This window comes from Nerophis ophidion, unplaced genomic scaffold (assembly GCF_033978795.1).
Source record: "Nerophis ophidion isolate RoL-2023_Sa unplaced genomic scaffold, RoL_Noph_v1.0 HiC_scaffold_157, whole genome shotgun sequence".
Classification (NCBI taxonomy): domain Eukaryota; kingdom Metazoa; phylum Chordata; class Actinopteri; order Syngnathiformes; family Syngnathidae; genus Nerophis; species Nerophis ophidion.
The window spans coordinates 27288-40659 of NW_026907079.1; the positions used below are offsets into that span (position 1 = coordinate 27288).

The window sequence follows — 13372 nt, forward strand, 5'->3', positions numbered from 1 at the left end:
TTATCTCAGGATTCTAAGTACTGTCAAATCAGTAGAAAAATACTTTTTGTTTTCGCCAACCTTACCAAATGTTTTTTTCCAGAAAAACTCTCAAAGATACATTTCTTCAGGCATTATTAGACATTTTGCATTTCTACTTTTGGAGTTATGTTTCAAAAACTGTCATTTTGAGTGTGACCAATATGAGGCCAGGAAAACATAATTGTTGTATTTGTGAACCTCCAAAATATCTGATTCTGTTAAAACTCACATAAATTCAATAATACAGGCTTTTTTAGACACATTTCAGGTTTGGTTTTGGAGTTATGATTATAAACCTTTCATATTTAGTATGACAGTTACACTGTTATATAGAATAAAAAAACTAACTTGTGTCTTTGCAAACCTTACAAAAGATAATTTTTCTAGTACAACTAACAAAAATACATATCTCTAGGCATTATTAGCCATTTTGCATGTGTTGTTTAGAAGTTATGTTGGAATACATTTTTATTGCTTTCTTCGCATTATCTCAGGATATCTCAAACCATAGAAAAACAACTGTATCTAGTAAAACTCACATGTATTCAATATCATAGGCATTTTTAGACATTTTGCACCTTTGGATTAGGAATTATGTTGGGATATATTTTTATTGTTTTTTTCGCTTTATCTCAGGATTCTAAGTACATTACTGTCAAATTGAGTGAACAATTAGATTTTGTTTTTGCAAACCTTGCCAAATGTTTTCTTTTTTCAGGAAAACTCTCAAAGATGCATTTTTTCAGGCATTATTAGACATTTTGCATGCATATTTTTGGATTTTTGTTTCAAAAACTGTCATTTTGAGTGTGACCAATATGAGGCCAGTAAAACCCAATGTTTGTATTTGTGATTCTTTCCAAAATACCAGTTTCTGGTAAAACTCACATAAATTCAATATTACAGGCTTTTTTAGACACATTTCATGTTTGGTTTTGGGGTTATGATTATAAACCTTTCTTATTGAATATGACAGTTACACTGTTATATTGCATAAAAAAACAACTTTTGTCTTTGCTAACCTTACAAAAGATCATTTTTCTAGTACAACTAACACAATTACACATCTCTACGCATTATTAGCCATTTTTCATGTGTTGTTTAGAAGTTATGTTTGAATACATTTTTATTGCTTTTTTTTGCATTATCTCAGGATTCTAAGTACATTACTGTCAAATTGAGTAAAAAATTATATTTTGTTATTGCAAACCTTGCCAAATGTTTTTTTTCCAGGAAAACTCTCAAAGATGCATTTCTTCAGGCATTATTAGACATTTTCCATGTGTGTTGTAGGAGTTATGTTTAAATAACTGTCATATTGAGTGTTACAGTATACAGTCACATTGAGTAAAATCCAAATTTTTTATTTGCAAACCATAGAAAAACAACTGTATCTAGTAAAACTCACACGTATTCAATATCAAAGGCATTTTTAGACATTTTGCACGTTTGGATTAGGAATTATTATTTTATTGCTTTTTTCGCATTATCTTAGGAATCTAAGAACTTTATAGTCATGTTGAGTAAAAAACTACTTTTTGCATTTTCAAAATTTAAAAAAGCTTATGCTTTGAGTAAAACTCCCAAAGATGCATTATTTCAGGCATTATTAGACATTTTTCATGTGTGGTGTAGGAGTTATGTTTAAACAACTGTCATATTGAGTGTTACATTATACAGTCATATTGAGTAAAACCTCATTTTTGTATTTGCAAACCATAAAAAAAACCTGTATTTAGTAAAACTCACATTTATTCAATATCACAGGCATTTTTAAACATTTTTAACGTTTGAATTAGGAATTATGTTGGAATACCTTTTAATTGCTTTTTTTGCATTATCTCAGGATTCTAAGTACATTACTGTCAAATTAGTAGAAAAATACTTTTTGTTTTCGCCAACCTTACCAAATGTTTTTTTTTTCAGAAAATTCTCAAAGATACATTTCTTCAGGCATTTTTAGACATGTTGCATTACTACTTTTGGAGTTATGTTTCAAAAACTGTCATTTTGAGTGTGACCAATATGAGGCCAGAAAAACCTAATTTTTGTATTTGTCAACCTCTCCAAAATACCTGATTCTGTTAAAACTCACATAAATTCAATATTATAGGCTTTTTAGACAAATTTCAAGTTTGGTTTTGGAGTTATGATTATAAACCTTTCATATTTAGTATGACTGTTACACAGTTATATTGAATGAAAAAACTAACTTGTGTCTTTGCAAAACTTACAAAAGATCATTTTTCTAGTACAACTAACAAAAATACATATCTCTAGGCATTATTAGCCATTTTGCATGTGTTTTTTAGAAGTTATGTTTGAATACATTTGTTTTTACTTTTTTTGCATTATGTCAGGATTGTAAGCCTTTGTAGTCATATTGAGTAAAAAACGACTTTTTGCATTTGCAATATTTAAAAAAGCATATGTTTCGAGTAAAACTCCCAAAGATGCATTATTTCAGGCATTATTAGCCGTTTTTCATGTGCGGTGTTGGAGTTATGTTTAAATAACTGTCATATTGAGTGTTACAGTGTATATTGAGTAAAACCTCTTTTTTTTTTTGCAAACTATAAAAAAAAAAAACTTTGTCTAGTAAAACTCACATGTATTCAATATCACAGGCATTTTTAGACATTTTGCACGTTTGGATTAGGAGTTATGTTGGAATACATTTGTATTGCTTTTTTCGCATTATCTCAGGATTCCAAGTACATTACTGTCAAATTAGTAGAAAAATACTTTTTGTTTTCGCCAACCTTACCAAATGTTTTTTTTTTCCAGAAAAACTCTCAAAGATACATTTCTTCAGCCATTATTAGACATGTTGCATTTCTACTTTTGGAGTTATGTTTCAAAAACTGTCATTTTGAGTGTGACCAATATGAGGCCAGGAAAACATAATTTTTGTATTTGTGAACCTCTCCAAAATACCTGATTCCGTTAAAACTCACATGAATTCAATATTACAGGATTTTTTAGACAAATTTCAAGTTTGGTTTTGGAGTTATGATTATAAACCTTTCATAATTAATATGACAGTTACACTGTTATATTGAATAAAAAAAACTAACTTGTGTCTTTGCAAACCTTACAAAAGATTATTTTTCTAGTACAACTAACAAAAATACACATCTTTAGAAATTATCAGCCATTTTGCATGTGGTTTTTAGAAGTTATGTTTGAATACAATTGTATTACTTTTTTCGCATTATGTCAGGATTGTAAGACTTTGTAGTCATATTGAGTAAAAACTACTTTTGGCCTTTGCAATATTTAAAAAAGGATATGTATCGAGTAAAACTCCCAAAGATGCATTATTTCAGGCATTATTAGCAATGTTTCATGTGTTGTGTAGGATTTATGTTTAAATAACTGTTATATTGAGTGTTAAAGTATACAGTCATATTGAGTAAAACCTCATTTTTGTTTTTGCAAACTATAAAAAAAACAACTGTGTCTAGTTAATCTAACATTTATTCAATATTACAGGCATTTTTAGATTTTTTGCACGTTTGGATTAGGAGTTATGTTGGAATACATTTTTTGTTTGTTTTTTTCTTATTATCTCAGGATTCTAAGAACATTATAGACATGTTGAGTAAAAAACTACTTTTTGCATTTGCAAGATTTAAAAAAAGCATATGCTTCGAGTAAAACTCCCAAAGATGCATTATTTAAGGCATTATTAGCCATTTTTCATGTGTTGTGTAGGAGTTATGTTTAAATAACTGTCATATTGAGTGTTACAGTATACAGTCATATTGAGTAAAACCTAGTTTTTGTATTTGTGATTCTTTCCAAAATACCCGATTCCGTTAAAACTCACATAAATTCAATATTACAGGCTTTTTTAGACAAATTTCAAGTTTGGTTTTGGAGTTATGATTATAAACCTTTCATATTTAGTATGATAGTTACACTGTTATATTGAATAAAAAAACTAACTTGTGTCTTTGCTAACCTTACAAAAGATCAAATGTCTAGTACAACCAACAAAAATACACATCTCTAGGCATTATCAGCCGTTTTTCATGCGTCGTTTGGAATTTATTTTTGAATACATTTTTATTGCTTTTTTGCATTATCTCAGGATTCTAAGTATAATACTGTCAAAGTAAAAAATTATATTTTGTTTTTGCAAACCTTGCCAAATGTTTTTTTTTCAGGAAAACTCTCAAAGATGCATTTCTTCAGGCATTATTATTCATTTTGCATGTGTGTTTTTGGAGTTATGTTTAAATAACTGTCATATTGAGTGTTACAGTATACAGTCACATTGAGTAAAATCTAAATGTTTCATTTGCAAACTATAGAAAAACAACTGTAGCTAGTAAAACTCACACGTATTCAATATCATAGGCATTTTTAGACATTTTGCACGTTTGGATTAGGAGTTATGTTTTTATTGCTTTTTTCGAAATTATCCCAGGAATCTAAGAACATTATATTCATGTTGAGTAAAAAACTACTTTTTGCATTTGCAAAATTTAAAAAAGCTTATGCTTCGAGTAAAACTCCAAAAGATGCATTATTTCAGGCATTATTAGCCATTTTTCATGTGTGATGTAGGAACTATGTTTAAATAACTGTCATATTGAGTGTTACAGTATACTGTCATATTGACTAAAATCTCATTTTTGTATTTGCAAACCATAGAAAAACAACTGCATCTAGTAAAACTCGCACGTATTCAATATCATAGGCATTTTTAGACATTTTGCACGTTTGGATTAGGAATTATGTTTGAATACATTTTTATTGTTTTTTTTTCCTGCTTTATCTCAGGATTCTAAGTACATTACTGTCAAATTGAGTAAAAAAAATGCATTTTGTTTTTGCAAACCTTGCCAAATGTTTTTTTCTTCAGGAAAACTCTCAAAGATACATTTCTTCAGGCATTATTAGACATTTTGCATGTGTGGTGTAGGAGTTATGTTTAAATAACTGTCAAATTGAGTGTTACATTATACAGTCATATTGAGTAAAACCTCATTTTTGTATTTGCAAACCATAAAAAAAAAACTGTATCTAGTAAAACTCACATTTATTCAATATCTCAGGCATTTTTAGACATTTTGACCGTTTGAATTAGGAATTATGTTGGAATACCTTTTAATTGCTTTTTTCGCATTATCTCAGGATTCTAAGTACATTACTCTCAAATTAGTAGAAAAATGCTTTTTGTTTTCGCCAACCTTACCAAATGTTTTTTTTTCCAGAAAAACTCTCAAAGTTACATTTCTTCAAGCATTTTTAGACATGTTGCATTTCTACTTTTGGAGTTATGTTTCAAAAACTGTCATTTTGAGTGTGACTAATATGAGGCCAGGAAAACCAAATTTTTGTATTTGTGAACCTCCCCAAAATACCGGATTCTGTTAAAACTCACATAAATTCAATATTATGGGCTTTTTAGACAAATTTCAAGTTTGGTTTTGGAGTTATGATTATAAACCTTTTATACTTAGTATGACTGTTACACTGTTCAATTGAATCAAAAAACTAACTTGTGTCTTTGCAAACCTTACAACATTTTTTTTTCTAGTACAACTAACAAAAATACATATCTCTAGGCATTATCAGCCATTTTGCATGTGCTTTTTAGAAGTTATGTTTGAATACATTTTTTTTACTTATGTCAGGATTGTAAGCCTTTGTAGTCATATTGAGTAAAAAACTACTTTTTGCATTTGCAATATTTAAAAAAGCATATGTTTCGAGTAAAACTCCCAAAGATGCATTATTTCAGGCATTATAAGCCGTTTTTCATGTGTGGTGTTGGAGTTATGTTTAAATAACTGTCATATTGAGTGTTACAGTATACACTCATATTGAGTAAAACCTAATTTTAGTTTTTGCAAACAATTAAAAACAACAACTGTGTCTAGTAAAACTCACATATATTCAATATCACAGGCATTTTTAGACATTTTGCACGTTTGGATTAGGAGTTATGTTTTTATTGCTTTTTTCGCATTATCTCAGGAATCTAAGAACATTATAGTCATGTTGAGTAAAAAACTACTTTTTGCATTTGCAAAATTTAAAAAAGCTAATGCTTAGAGTAAAACTCCAAAAGATGCATTATTTCAGTTATTATTAGCCATTTTTCGTGTGTGGTGTAGGAACTAAATAACTGTCATATTGAGTGTTACAGTATACAGTCATATTGAGAATAACCTCATTTTTGTATTTGCAAACAATAGAAAAACAACTGCATCTAGTAAAACTCACACGTATTCAATATCATAGGCATTTTAGAGATTTTGCACGTTTGGATTAGGAATTATGTTTGAATATATTTTAATTGTTTTTTTCATCCATGGTGTAGGAGTTATGTTTAAATAACTGTCATATTGAGTGTTACAGTATACAGTCAAATTGAGTAAAACCTAAATTTTGTATTTGCAAACCTTAGAAAAACAACTGTTTCTAGTAAAACTCACACGTATTCAATATCATAGGCATTTTTAGATATTTTGCACGTTTGGATTAGGAGTTATATTTTTATTGCTTTTTTCGCATTATCTCAGGAATCTAAGAACATTATAATCATGTTGAGTAAAAAACTACTTTTCGCATTTGCAAAATTTAAAAAAGCTTATGTTTCGAGTAAAACTCCAAAAGATGCATTATATCAGGCATTATTAGCCATTTTTCATGTGTGGTGTAGGAACTATGTTTAAATAATTGTCATATTGAGTGTTACAGTATACAGTCATATTGACTAAAACCTCATTTTTGTATTTGCAAACCATAGAAAAACAACTGCATCTAGTAAAACTCACACGTATTCAATATCATAGGCATTTTTAGACATTTTGCACGTTTGGATTAGGAATTATATTTGAATACATTTTTATTGTTTTTTTCGCTTTATCTCCGGATTCTAAGTACATTACTGTCAAATTGAGTAAAAATTTTTATTTAGTTTTTGCAAACCTTGCCAAATGTTTTTTTTTTTTCAGGAAAACTCCCAAAGATGCATTATTTCAGGCATTTTTAGCCATCTTTCATGTGTGGTGTAGGAGTTATGTTTAAATGACTGTCATATTGAGTGTTACATTATACAGTCATATTGAGTAAAACCTCATTTTTGTATTTGCAAACCATAAAAAAATACTGCATCTAGTAAAACATTTTGAACGTTTGAATTAGAAATTATGTTGGAATACCTTTTAATTGCTTTTGTCGCATTATCTCAGGATTCTAAGTACATTACTGTCAAATTAGTAGAAAAATACTTTTTGTTTTCGCCAACCTTACCAAATGTATTTTTTCCAGAAAAACTCTCAAAGATACATTTCTTCAAGCATTTTTAGACACGTTGCATTTCTACTTTTGGAGTTATGTTTCAAAAACTGTCATTTTGAATGTGACCAATATGAGGCCAGGAAAACCAAATTTTTGTATTTGTGAACATCTCCAAAATACCTGATTCTGTTAAAACTCACATAAATTCAATATTATAGGCTTTTTAAACACATTTCAAGTTTGGTTTTGGAGTTATGATTATAAACCTTTCATATTTAATATGACAGTTACACTGTTATATTGCATATTGCAACTTTTGTCTTTGCTAACCTTACAAAAGATCATTTTTCTAGTACAACTAACAAAATTACACATCTCTACGCATTATTAGCCATTTTTCATGTGTTGTTTAGAAGTTATGTTTGAATACATTTTTATTGCTTTTTTCACATTATCTCAGGATTCCAAGAACATTATAGTAATATTAAGTAAAAAACTACTTTTTGCATTTGCAAGATTTAAAAAAGCATATATTTCGAGTAAAAATCCAAAAGATGCATTATTTCAGGCATTATTAGCCATTTTTCATGTGTGGTGTAGGAGTTATGTTTAAATAACTGTCATATTGAGTGTTAGTATACAGTTATATTGAGTAAAACCTCATTTTTGTATTTGCAAACAATAGAAAAACAACTGTATCTAGTAAAACTCATATGTATTTAATATCACAGGCATTTTTAGACATTTTGCACGTTTGGATTAGGAATTATGTTGGAATATATTTTTATTGCTTTTTTCGCATTATCTCAGGATTATAAGTACATTACAGTCAAATTTAGTAAAAAAAATACTTTCTGTTTTTACAAACATTACCAAATGGTTTTTTTTTCCATTAAAACTCTCAAAGATACATATCTTCAGGCATTATTAGACATTTAGCAATTCTACTTTTGGAGTTATGTTTCAAAAACGGTCATTTTGAGTGTGACCAATATGAGGCCAGTAAAACCTAATTTTTGTATTTGTGAACCTTTCCAAAATACCTGATTCTGTTAAAACTCACATGAATTCAATATTACAGGATTTTTTAGACAAATTTCAAGTTTGGTTTTGGAGTTATGATTATAAACCTTTCATAATTAATATGACAGTTACACTGTTATATTGAATAAAAAAAACTAACTTGTGTCTTTGCAAACCTTACAAAAGATTATTTTTCTAGTACAACTAACAAAAATACACATCTCTAGGCATTATCAGCAATTTTTCATGTGCTGTTTAGAAGTTATGTTTGAATACAATTTTATTACTTTTTTCGCATTATGTCAGGATTGTAAGAACATTATTGTCATACTAAGTAAAAAACGCCTTTACTCATTTGAAAGATTTAAAAAAGCATATGTTTCGAGTAAAACTCCCAAAGATGCATTATTTCAGGTATTATTAGCCATTTTTCATGTGTGGTGTAGGAGTTATGTTTAAATAACTGGCATATTAAGTGTTACAGTGTTACATATTGAGTAGAACCTAAATTTTGTATTTGCAAACCATAGAAAAACAACTGTATCTAGTAAAACTAACATTATTTCAATATCACAGGCATTTTTAGACATTTTGCACGTTTGGATTAGGAATCATATTGGAATACATTTTCATTGCTTTTTTCTTATTATCTCAGGATTCTAAGAACATTATATTCATATTGAGTAAAAAACTACTTTTTGCATTTGCAAGATTTAAAAAAGCATATATTTCGAGTAAAAATCCAAAAGATGCATTATTTCAGGCATTATTAGCCATTTTTCATGTGTGGTGTAGGAGTTATGTTTAAATAACTGTCATATTGAGTGTTACAGTATACAGTTATATTGAGTAAAACCTCATTTTTGTATTTGCAAACAATAGAAAAACAACTGTATCTAGTAAAACTCATATGTATTTAATATCACAGGCATTTTTAGACATTTTGCACGTTTGGATTAGGAATTATTTTGGAATACATTTTTATTGTTTTTTTCGCATTATCTCAGGATTATAAGTACATTACTGTCAAATTTAGTAAAAAAATACTTTTTGTTTTCGCAAATCTTACCAAATGTTTTTTTTTCCAGTAAAACTGTCTAAGATACATTCCTTCAAGCATTATTAGACATTTTGCATTTCTACTTTTTGAGTTATGTTTCAAAAACTGTCATTTTGCGTGTGACCAATATGAGGCCAGCAAAACCTAATTGTTGTATTTGTGAACATTTCCAAAATACCTGAGTCTGCTAAAACCCACATAAATTCAACATTACAGGCTTTTTTAGACAAATTTCAAGTTTGTTTTTGGAGTTATGATTATAAACCTTTCATATTTAATATGACAGTTACACTGTTATATTGAATAAAAAAAACTAACTTGTGTCTTTGCAAACCCTACAAAAGATTATTTTTCTAGTACAACTAACAAAAATACACATCCCTAGGCATTATTAGCCATTTTTCATGTGTTGTTTAGAAGTTATGTTTGAATACATTTTTTTGCTTTTTTTGCATTATCTCAGGATTCTAAGACTATTATAGTCATATTGAATAAAAAACTACTTTTTGCATTTGCAAGATTTAAAAAAGCATATGTTTCGAGTAAAACTCCCAAAGATGCATTATTTCAGGCATTATTAGCCATTTTTCATGTGTGGTGTAGGAGTTATGTTTAAATAACTGTCATATTGAGTGTTACAGTATACAGTCATATTGAGTAAAACCTCATTTTTGTATTTACAAACCATAGAAAAAAAACTGTATCTAGTAAAACTCTCATGTATTCAATATCACAGGCATTTTTAGACATTTTGCACGTTTGGATTAGGAATTATGTTGGAATACATTTGTATTGCTTTTTTCGCAATACAAATGTCAAATTGAGTAAAAAATTAAATTTTGTTTTTGCAAACCTTACCAAATTATTTTTTTTCAGGAAAACTCTCAAAGATGCATTTCTACAGTTATTATTAGACATTATACATGTGTATTTTTGGAGTTATGTTTTAAAAACTGTAATTTTGAGTGTGACCAATATGAGGCCAGTAAAACCTAAGTTTTGTATTTGTGATTCTTTCCAAAATACCTGATTCAGGTAAAACTCACATACATTCAACATTAAGGCTTTTTAAGACAAATTTCATGTTTGGTTTTGGAGTTATTATTATAAACCTTTCACATTTAGTATGACAATCCTCCGGAGGCAGCAGACAGGTACCGTCAGGCTAAACATATTTGAAGCCTGGTATATAAAGGTTTATGCTTTTACTAACAATTTAACATTTTTCTCTGTAATATGGCACACGCTGGTGAGTGCAAGACATACTTGATCAACAGCCAACAGCCACACAGGTCACACTGACGGTGGCCGTACAAACAAATATCACACTGTTACAAATATGCGCCACACTGTGAACCCTCATCAAACAAGAATGACAAACACATTTCGGGAGAACATCTTCACCGTAACACAAAATAAACACAAAAGAACAAATACCCAGAATGCCATGCAGCGCTACTCTTCCGGGCTACACCCCCGCAACCACCAAACCCCGCCCGCCTCAACTGACGCAAGGAGGGGGACCGTGATGTGGGGTGGTGGCAGGGGTTTAGCCCGGAAGAGTAGCGCTGCATGGAATTCTGGGTATTTGTTCTTTTGTGTTTATTTTGTGTTACGGTAAAGATGTTCTCCCGAAATGTGTTCGTCATTCTTGTTTGATGTGGTTTCACAATATTGGCGCATATTTGTAACAGTGTTAATTTTTTTTGTACAGCTCCCGTCAGTGTGATTTGTAATGCTGTTAATCAAGTACGTCTTGTAGTCAACATTGTATAACCAACAAATCCTCGCATAACATGCGTGCGGCCCCCTCGGCATGCTGTTGGTTTGCTGAATGAGCGAACACGACAAAAGGTTGTCAAGGAAGTTGAAGGCAGTGCTGTCACAGAACCACATTAAAATGTTTGTCCGGTCGATATAGGGACAATCCATTGCGAGGGTCACAGGAAGCCTCTCGTTAAAATTGGGAGGATTCGCAAGTATGTTGCTAGGTCTGGATGGTCATTCAAAGAAGCTGAATCCACTTTTCATGTAGTTTCAGCATCCAGTGGCCCCCTATTTTAACAATTCAGAAAGAGTGTAAAATAATGGTATTTTTCTGTGGAAATGCCAGCATTGTCACTTTAATTCCATCTGTTATTGATTACGGTTGCATTATTTACCAATCTGCTTCAAAAACATGACTTGGGAAAATAGACAGGATCCAGTCACAGGCTTTAAGGTTATGTCGTGGAGCTACTACATCAACCCTAGTGGCAGTATTACAAGTAAAATGAACAAAAAACCTTTGGACAAGAGGAGAGATCAACTCTCAGTAGTTTATCGGGCAACTTTAAAAGGATCCAAGCAAGGATATCCCACTTGTCCAGTGCTACCAAACTGCCAAGAAAAAGAGAGAAGAAAAAAAAAGAATAGTTTAGATTATAGGAGACATATGTAATAACGTTAAAATTGACAATATTAAAGTTTGTCCTACAGTACCAATGCCTGCAATACCACCGTGGATGTTTGATAACCCAAAAGAAAACATGCAATTACTAAAGAATAGAAATTTAAATGGTTACTAGATAGAAAAATGGATTGAGATATGATATATACGGATGCATCAAAAACTATAAAAATAAAGGTAAGAGCTGTAGCAGTTATCCCACAAGGAAACATAGTATTAAATAAAATAATCAGTGATAAACTATCTGTTTTTTACGGGGGAATTGGTAGCAATTTATATGGCAGTTAACTGGATAGAGGAAAACAAAGCAAGGAAAGTAGTTGTGTGCTCGGACTCCAGCAGTGCATTGATGAGCGTAAAAAAACATAGCATCAGAAACAAGACAAGATTTAGTTTATGAAATAGTTCAGGCAATCTATAGAATAAATAAAGCGGGAGGTGTGGTAACATTTCTTTGGTTTCCTTGGAAGACATTGTAGGATGGAATTCACAACACATAGGATATAAAGCATTATACACGTATTTAAAAAACATTGGGTTGAATAAAAGAATATAGAGTAGGGATCCATCTTGGTCTACACTCCATTTCAGTAAGTGACGCTAATGCACACCAGAAGGTTGCTTGGCGGAAACAACCGCCCACCTCCGGAATCAGTCCCCGCCCATTCCCCTTAGGCGCGAAATTCATTTGAGCGAAAGACATTGGAATGAGAGGAGCTCTTTAAAGCTCCTGAGAATCTTAAAAAGCTTACAGAAAACGAGAAAAACTTACAGCGGGTGCCTGTCGGACATTCACCGTCGTTTTCGATGATTTCCCCTCGGAGCAAGATTTCGATGTCTGGGTTCTTTGGCGCAATCAAGCCTTCTCCTCTGCCTGGAATGGACGTTGACGGACCCGCCAGCGTTAAGGGAGACCAGCGAGCAGGAGATGTAAACGGAAAATCTGTAAGTAAATATATGTATATATGTATTGTATACCGCATGTTTTTTTCTTGTAAAATGAGAATCATTTGACTCACCAGACTGCGATTGTGTTAAAACGATCGCGTTAGGATCTTACGGCAATTCCTCTATGAAACAAAATAATGAATACACATAATATTAAATAATTCGAAGGTTTAAACACACCTCGATAATCATCTTCCAACTTTGTAAGATCGTTTAAACAAAGTTCATCGTCTTTCACTTCGTCGTCATCGGCTGGTAAAAAAATAGTATTACAACGTCGTACAAGTGCAATGCTTTTAACGTTTAAATGCTTAAACGGAGTTAAACCATTGTCTAATAACGTGGTAAAAACGGAGGTAATGGGGTGTGTGTGTGTGTGTGTGTGTGTGTGTGTGTGTGTGTGCTTGTGTGCGTGTGTGTGTGTGTGTGTGTGTGTGTGTGCGTGCGTGCGTGCGTGCGTGCGTGCGTGTGTGTGTGCGTGCGTGCGTGTCCTGTTGTTTCAAACGATCGTAAACATTTAAACTGTCAAATGGCTGGTCAGTAAAAACTGAACCCTCCTTTGTCCCCAAACTGACCTGTTGTTTCAAACGATCGTAAACATTTAAACTGTC

General features: G+C 31.1%; 1 long non-coding RNA gene across 1 annotated transcript; it reads right to left on the reverse strand.

The window, feature by feature from the left end:
• Nucleotides 1–11471: 11471 nt before the first annotated feature.
• Nucleotides 11472–12877, reverse strand: LOC133547699 (uncharacterized). Its single transcript, XR_009805572.1, has 2 exons — nucleotides 12586–12877; nucleotides 11472–11743 (listed from the first exon to the last, which is right to left on the reverse strand). It is a non-coding gene; the product is annotated as an uncharacterized LOC133547699 (long non-coding RNA).
• Between the last annotated feature and the right edge of the window lie 495 nt (nucleotides 12878–13372).